The sequence below is a fragment of the Parus major genome, chromosome 1, assembly GCF_001522545.3.
Source record: "Parus major isolate Abel chromosome 1, Parus_major1.1, whole genome shotgun sequence".
Classification (NCBI taxonomy): Eukaryota; Metazoa; Chordata; class Aves; order Passeriformes; family Paridae; genus Parus; species Parus major.
The window spans coordinates 6,589,827-6,597,889 of NC_031768.1; positions in this window are offsets into that span (position 1 = coordinate 6,589,827).

The window sequence follows — 8,063 nt, forward strand, 5'->3', positions numbered from 1 at the left end:
TGTGGGGAACTGTTTCCTGTGGGATGGACTCATGCTGGAGAAGTTCATGGAAAGTCTCCCATGGGAGGGATCCCCCACTGGAGCAGGGGAAGGACTCCTCTCCCTGAGCAGTGGCAGGAGCAAGGTGTGATGAGCTGACCATAACCCCCATTGCCCATCTCCCTGTGCCACTGGGGGGGAGGAGGGAGAGCTGGGAAAGAGGAAAGGGTGGGAGGAAGTTATTTTCACAATTTATTTTTACTTCTCATTATCCTACTCTGATTTTGTTAGTAATAAATTCAATTAATATCCCCAAGTTCAGCCTGTTTTGCCCATGACAGTATTTGATGAGTGATCTTTCCCTGTCCTTATCTTGACTCATGAACCATTTGTTATGTTTTCTCTCCCCTGTCCACCTGAGGAGGGGAGTGACAGAGTGACTTTTGTGGGTGTCTGGCATCCAGCCAGGGTCAACCCACCACAGTCTTTTTGATCCTGAAACCCGGGGTCATGATAATTTTGAGATAAGGATGGTAGCTAGGAAAGTTTGGGCAAAACATGGACTGAACAATGTCAGAGTGTTGAATGTTCATGATGAATTTCTGCTGTAATTGTGGTGAAGGCACAAGGGATGGATTTTGTGTGAATTGCCAATTTTTGTTCTGTGTTGTGATGATGTTATTTTGATTTTTGTGTGGGGAATTTTTGTCTTGCTTTGCTTGGTTGGTTTTAATGATGTGAGTGCAGGTTGTATGATGGATGTAGATTTTAATGATAATTCTTACATAGTTAAATATGTGATTCACAGAGGTTAGGGGTGGAAAGTGAAGTCAGATTTGACCTACCTCTCTAACTCTTTGTTCAGACATATCCTGGAGCATCCCAGAGGACATAACTGAAATGGTATTATTATTAATTCAGTTATTTACAAAGCTTTCAGTGTGCATTTCAGAGAGACTCAGCCAAGAGATACTTCATTATTTCCATCAGTCCAGTGTAGAGAAAATTAATGTGGACAGATTAATACAGAAGAAATCCATTTTGTTTAACATCTATAAAAGATACAAATATGATTTCCCAAGAAACCAATTAGAAATCCTACTCATTGTTTAGAAGAGGATAGGATTTGTGTGCAAATTATTTGGCTACATCATGCATAATTCTGTGCTACTACAAGAGATGAGGATATTTTTTTCTCCTTGTCTTGTGTAATTATACCAATTGCTCATCTGGGGTAAATCCCAAGATGTTGGAGGGACTGGTGAGTTTTGCCTTCTGGGTCAAGACAGGATAAATTCTCCCTGAGCCTGTGGAATTGCCTGAGAAAAATAAAAAAAAAAGCATCCAAGAATGATAGGAAATATTTGCCTTGGATGGTGGGACCAAAGTACAATTTGGTATCTGCTAGAAAAAAAGACACTTTTTTCTCAGGTTGGTTCTGCACTGTGGTGTGGTTGTGGAAGTGGGATGGATGGGATTTTGAAATTCAGTAGTAATTGGATGGAATTTTCTTGCATCACACTTTTTCTGCACAGAGCACATATTTACCCAGCCAGAAGGCAATTCATGAGCCAAAACTCAGTTGCCTTGTGCCTCTCAGACATTCTAGAGCACCTTGTACAGCCTCCAGCTGCTGTCCCAAAAGGAGACAAAGCTCTTCCAGAGGCCCAAGGGAACGAACTCCTAAACCAGCCTGCCCTGTGGCACAGATGATCTTTGGGTACCAAACCAGGCAACAGCTGATGACAATTAGGTACTTCTTGGGGTGTTTAGCTTTGAAGAAATGCACCAGGGATGATGTGGGCTCTATGAATCTAACATGTTGCAAGTGAATGTTGCATGTTAATAGGTAGCTGCACATATTTAATGTGTTAATACACAGATGTCCCTTACCCAGGCAGGCTAGAGATTGATTTGTTCGTCATTGGAAACAGAACCATGATATTCTAGTCATAATATTAGCAGAGTTTTCTAGAAAAGCCTTCAGTTAGCAGCTTAATGCCAAGTTAAGCTGTAAAAGAAATACACCTGAGTAAGAGACTTTGTAAGCTGATTTTAGTGTGCATGACTTGTACAGTCAGCAGTAATAAGCTGTTCTGAAGCTAGGCTAGGAAAAGCTCAAAAAATAATTTAAAAAATAATCACAGAATATTTTGGGTTGGAGGGGATGTAGAAAGGGGATCTTACTAGGTTATCTAGTCCAAACCCCCTGCCATGGGCAGGGACATCTTCAACTAGACCAGGGTGCTCAGAGCCCCATCCAGCCTGGCCTTGAACATTTCCAATAATGGGTCATTTACATCTTCTCTGGGCAACCAGTTCCATTGTTTCACCTTATATCTAATTTAAATCTATCTTATTTTAGTTTTACCCCTTTGTTCTATCACAACAAACCCCGCTAAAAGGTTCCTTTCCACGCCTTTCAGGTACTGGAAGGTTCTCTGAGGTGTCCCCAGAGCCTTCTCTTCCCCAGGCTGAACAGCCCAATTCTCTCAGCCTGTTCTTACAGGGGAGGTGCTGCAGCCCTGTCATCAGCTCAGTGACCCTCCCCTGCACCCACTGCAGCAGGTCCATCTCTTTCCTGTTGTCCAAATACCTGTGAAACACTCACTGCTTCGTCCACTGGGACAGTACCCAGTGCCATGCTGGCTCATCCCAGTTTTCCACTCTTCCTGGCACTGCTGAAAGAGGCAAACCAAGTTGTTTTGAGTCCAAGCTGGTCTCTCTGTGTTTTTACAGAAGGTGAGATGCCATTTCTAATTTAGAAGCAAAGGGTATTAGCTTTTTTCCAGGGCTGGTTTTGCTGTGTGCACAGTGAATTTTCTGATAGCAATGTTTCTAATCCTTTCTTAGCAGAATCACCCTAACAAAATAATCCATATGCATCCAGCTCCATTTACTCTGACATCTACAGGCTCTGCAAATCCTACCCACCATCCCTCCAGGTTTCTGGGGGAGAAAAAGCCCCATCCAAACTCTAAGTGAGCCATTCATCTGACCTACAGCAGAAAGGGGCTGAGCAAACACAGACCAGCCTCGTCTGCCCAAGGGCGCGATGTCACTGAATTTTAGTAGCACCTTTGAGAGGGGGAGTGTCTCTGAGTGCCATTTCCCTGCAGCAGCAGAGACTCCAAGAAGCACTTGAGGAGGTGGTACCCAGCAGAAACACCAGCCTTTGGATGATTTGGTTTGTCAAGTGGCACTGTTTTCCCCTCTCCCTGCTGGGATTTAACTTGAATATGCTCCGGTGCTTGGCTGGGAAGGAGCAGGGAAAAGGAAACATATCAATAATGCGCTGAGGCATCCTTGCCAGCCCTCAGGCTGTGCCAAATTTGCATATGCTCCAAGCTGTAAGAAAACACTTTGCACAGCAGTGTTGCATTTAGCAGAAATTACATTATAATTTCAGATGTGGAAATTTCTATTCCAGGTCTGAGGCAGAGAGGTGTCCCATTGGGCTGTGCAGTCATTATCTTAAACAATTGAAATGCATGCTTGTACTTAATCAAAATCAAGGGAAGACATTACTCCAGCCTCCACTTGCCAATTCAGTCCAAAGTGGAACAAGAATATTTAACTTAATTAGAAGCTGTATTATTTCCCAATAATTCTTTATGAGATGGAGTTTGGCCAGAGCAATTTTTCAGAGCGTGCATATTTGATCCAGCACCTCCATCCATCTCTGCAAAGCAAATTGCCCCCACAGAAACTCCCTTTTTTGAGAAGGGGATCTGATCTCACCCTGTTCTTCCAGCTCCTTTATTCTGCCAAGCAGGACAGCTCGAGTTGCCTTTGGAGGAAGGTTTGCAGTGCTGGCAGGGGTGTGGTGCCTCAGCCATTTCACTGCCCTGATTTCTGCCAGGGACTGCAGAGGCTGCAGGGATGGAGCCTGCCTTTCTCTGCTTCATCCAGTGTGGCACATTAGAGCTTGGAGAAGGCTGAGAACTTTATGCTTAAAGCTGGGGACTTGCATCCTTTTCCTTTAGTGTGCTTTTCTTCCAGAGTTTGACAGGAAGGGTAAACACCAGTGCAGAAATGCCCACAGAGACCTTTCTGCAAGCCAAAGTGTGAAGTTCCTGACACATTTTTTTCATGAAGTGATAAAAAACTGCTGTGAGGTAGCCCAGAAGATGACAGCCTTTATTTCAGGCTTGAGCCTTGCTGTGCCATGCTGCTGAGCTGCTCAGCTGTCTGCAGCTGGTGGCTGCTGACAGAAGTCCTCAAATGCCAGCCTCTGCCTTTTGGAATTCAGCCAGGTGTCCTGGATTTAACCAAGGTTTTGATGAAAACAATGGGGCTCAGGCTATAATCCAAGGAGTATTCAAGTGTGTGGTCTGGTCATGGAAGTCCAAATGACAACACAAACAATAATTGCATCCTTTGCTCCATTTTCAACCCCATCTTAAGTGGCAGCTGTCCTCTTGTACTGTGAGTGGCAGTTCTACATTTCATAAAGAAGAACTGTGGGAAGAAACATGGCAAAGGGCATCTGTCTTATATTTTCTTGTTCTTGATAAGGTTAGAGGCAGTGCAAATTCATGCCCCTGTCTGATCTGTTCATTATAGACCAGGGAAAACCACATCACTGGGACTCTGGAAGAAGAGATGTTGGCTTGAAGGCACTGCTGGCTCCTCTGGCACCCAGCAAGGTGCCAGCACCACTGCTAAAGCTTCCCTCTCCTCTCAGCCATGATGGGCTCTCGCTTGGGAAACTTTTTCCCTGCTCCTTCTGAGTGTCCTGGGTTATTCTGTCTTTGTTGTGTAAGATGAGTAAAAAAAAAAACAAAAGAAAGAGAGCAAGGAACAGGGAACAGAAACTGGAAAGCCAAGTGCTACAAATAAAGAGCTGAACAGGAATTGCAGCTGGAGCCTGAAGCATTTGTTGGCATTTGTTGGCAAGTGCGGGAGCTGAGTGGGAAAATAAAAAGTTACAGTTCACTCACAAAGAGCACATTTGATTTCCCCTCCTGGATTTTCACCAAGATGAAATTTCCTTTCTCTGTGTGTGTGTGAAAAGCAACTATTGCAGGGGAGAAACAGCCCACAAGGAAGAGAACTGTCTATAGCCATGTTTCCACAGTAGAGGACTGTCTGGTTTGTTCTATGTTTGGAGCTGGGAGCTGAACTCTGTGCAGAGAGCATAAAACCAGTCCCCAGCTTGACCCCAGCGTTGTTTCTGGCTGAGGAAAGCCTTTGCTGTCCTGGTTAGTGGGACATGGGAACCAACTGGTGGGAAACCTGGATGTTGAGATGTGTCAGAATGTGTTGGCACATCACCCTGCGCGGTATTTTTGTTCAAATATATTATACTAATTTTGCCAGTAGCTGGGAGTTGTTTGACTCTGGGAAAAGAGATGAAGTATGAACCTGGGGGCTGAATGAAATGTGAATTGAGAAGTACTGCTGGTGAAGGACTAGCAAAGAGACCAAGTGAAGGCAGCAAAATGCTTTGGGTTGGAAGGAACCTTAAAGATCCTGTCATTCCAAAAACAAGCTGCTTGGGGTTACATCCAAGGAAATCTTGAACACTTCCAGGAATAGGGCATGCCTGAGTTCTCTGGGCATCCTGTCCCTCAGCATTTTGAGGCTGGATGTACCTTTTTAACAACCTGGGTGTGTCTGTCAGACCTCCCCCTTGTCTCACACAAGGAGCATGACTGGAGGGCCACCGTGTGCCCTGGGGGACATCCACATTCCCTGCTCCAAAACATGGAGCCCCTGCAACCTGGCACTGCTTCCCTGGGGTGGTGGCCCTTTCCCAGACCTGTCACATAGTTTACAACCAGAGGGGTTTGGGTTGTCAGTTCCCATGCCAGGAGGTTGTGGGCTGGGCAGGTAATGAGGGAAGGAAAGCCTTGCTAGGCTGCTGGTGCTAAAAAATCAGCCAGTGGCTCTTCTGCACCTCCTGCCCATCCAGCTCCTGCTGACCCTGCAGCCCATCCTGTTTCAGGGTCCCTGTCCCCATGGGGTGGATGATGGCACCCAGGGGGGAGCAACTGTGTCAGCCTTTACAGACAGGAGCTGCAGCCAAGGGGAGTGATCCAGAAAAGCTGAGGGAGAGTCTCACAGGAGTGTTTTTCCATCCCCAGGGCTTGGGCAAAGCTGCTGTGCTATCTGTAAGCAAATCCAGCAACTTGATTAAACAGAGAACTTCTCACATGTATCATCCCCACTTGCTTATTTTGGACTGCCTGATCTATGTGCTCCATGGTGCTTCCTATTTCACTGCTGCTGGGGAGTATTAGGGGCTTTTTTCTCCCTCTGCTACTCCTTCTGCCAGTGCTTGCTCTGGTCTTTGTTTTACTTCCAGCAGCCCTTTCACCTAAGGTTTTCCCATTTCCCAGGGTGTCAATGCAATTTAGCTCCCCCCTGGGGATGAAGGACTTGGGGTGGACCTCAGCCTCTCTCATCTCACCTCTGTATTTAAAGAGGACAGAACATTTCCCATTTCTGACAAGGGAGTGCAAAGCTCTTCCTCCAAAAACTGGGGCACTGAGCATCCCTGGTTAGGGAAGGTGTCCAAAGGCTTTCCCACTCCCCAGCCTGGGTGAGGGCTCTGCTTGGTCCCCAGGAGAAAGAGGTGTTTCCCTGGTGCTTCATCCTCTTGGCTTTAATACCAGCAGCAGTTCCCTTGGGGAGTTGTCAGTGGTGATAAACTCGGTCCCATTCTGTTCCAAAATTGGTTTAAGAAAGATGCCTGGCTGTTTAATATTTAAGCGAAATGTTTAATGTTTAAACAGGGAAATTGGTCTGATTGTCAGAAAGGGCATTAAAGCAGGATGGGAACTGGTCTATAATCTCTGACAAATGCTGCCCTTTCTCTGCAGCAGCCTGGTGCCTGGGAGCTGCAGGAGTTTCAGAAATGCCAATTTTAATCAATCTCTCTCATTTCAATTGCTGCCTGCCAATCCCACAGCAGTGAGACGTGCCCTTCCCAGGAAAGGGGGGAATGCTGTACCTGGCCCTGTTTCACAGTTTGAGATGAGTTCAGCTGAATTGCACTGGAATTTCAAACCCCAAACTAATTTCAACAGAAATGTGCGTGGATAAGGTGGAAAGTGAAGCTGGACAGCGCTGGCTCAGGGGTACATTGCAGATGATTTGGGGTCCCTTTTTCATGTGCACACAGAAGTTCTGATGTCAAGTCTATAGTAAGCCTGAAAATGAATGGCTCTGAAATACACCTATGGATAAATTATATTTTAACAGGTACAGGCAGTGTTTTTCAGGTGGTGGAAATGTCCCCCTGGGGGAAGCATGTGGCAGTGTAGAACTGCTTCACACCACAAAAGGCTCATCAGCAGGCTGTGCTCCCTCCCTTAGGAGGCACTGTGGCTGTGCCAGGCACAGGGCAGTCCTTGTGCACAGGAATCCCTGCTCAGAAACAGCTGGAGCTGGGGAGAGCACATGGAGCAGGGAGCCCTCCAGTCAACCAGCAATTCATGTAACTCACAAAAAAACAAGCAAGAAAGAATCTGAAGAAAAGTTTATAAGAAGATCAAGGTTCCAGTACTATTGAAAGGCACATTTCACCCATGCTGAACAACAGTTGAGTTCATGGACACGTACAATGCTCAGAATTCATGGCAAAAAGACCACATAATGATGATATATTGTGAAACATACATTCCAGACTTTAGTAAAATACTAAAGTGATTATTTTAAGTGTTTCATGTACATAATAAGAGCGGAACAGGCAGATGCATCCAATTACTGTAATTTACAAGGCAATAATTCGAACCTCAAACACATTTCTCCTTATTGGAAGAAGGGGCTATGGATTAGCAGTGAAACGAGGGGCAGTGAATGATCAGGGAGCCAGGAAGCTGCTGCCATTTGGAAAATAACAGCCAGCACCTGCTGCAAGTCAGGGGAATTTAACTTCACTTATTCATTTCACTGTGCTGTGGCAGCACAAGGCTGGGCTGGATGGATGGGATGGATGGATGGATGGATGGATGATGGATGGATGGGATGGATGGATGGATGATGGATGGATGGATGGATGGATGATGGATGATGGATGGATGGATGGATGGATGGATGGATGGATGGATGGATGATGGATGATGGATGGATGGATG